Source organism: Cyprinodon tularosa, unplaced genomic scaffold (genome assembly GCF_016077235.1).
Source record: "Cyprinodon tularosa strain WSP-4 unplaced genomic scaffold, ASM1607723v1 ctg1080, whole genome shotgun sequence".
Taxonomy (NCBI): Eukaryota; Metazoa; Chordata; class Actinopteri; order Cyprinodontiformes; family Cyprinodontidae; genus Cyprinodon; species Cyprinodon tularosa.
In genome coordinates this window covers 53,127-53,932 of record NW_024037872.1, presented here as the reverse complement: position 1 = coordinate 53,932, position 806 = coordinate 53,127, and positions in this window count along the sequence as shown.

The window sequence follows — 806 nt, the reverse complement described above, 5'->3', positions numbered from 1 at the left end:
TTCTTTAAATCTGAAATTATTCCATCCTGTTCAATAAATGATCAGTGTTTTTAATTCAGAGTAATTTTCATGTGAATGTGCTTTACTGGAGGCATCCATGTTTGTCAAAGAACACTACTGCCACCTACTGGTTAGTGACATTGTCACGGTGCGGTATCGGCTGTTGATCAAGTCCCCGTGCTGTATCTGGTGTTTGTCACAACGCGCTATTATCCAAGTCATCTTGAAAACATTCTTCTTCCAAATGTTGGCTACATATTACGGGTTTTTTCTCTGGCCAGAAGTTCGATGGCAAATCCTCCCTCTTCAAGTTGGCGATCCAACGACCAACCCGTCCGTGGAGGATCAGGAATCAGAAAGGTGGAATAACTCTTTTTTTTCTCACTTTTCCACGATGTATTCCAGCATCCAGCTGCCATGCACGTGGGCATTGTCAGTTTCACTATAGCTCTGGTGAATTTCAATGGTGAAGTCCTCTGGAAATCTTCAATAATTGTTGTTGATTGCAGATGTGTCTAGTAGTTCCCATTGATTTAGCTTGGAAAGCGGGGAGAATGGCGCTAGGCTTACCGCACCGTGACGTCACTGCTGGAAGATGGCAGGAGGGAGGGGCTACTATATTTGGGAAAAAATGGCCGCTCCCAGACTCAGTGATCGTGACAAAAATTTATTTTTTTTACTGATTAACGCTAAATTCCTTAAATCACCGCCAACATATTAGTTTTAGGTTTCAATAATGATCCATTGATAATTCCTTTAAGTCGACATACTGCTTTACAGCTGCTTGGTTAATAACAGAGCCAGTC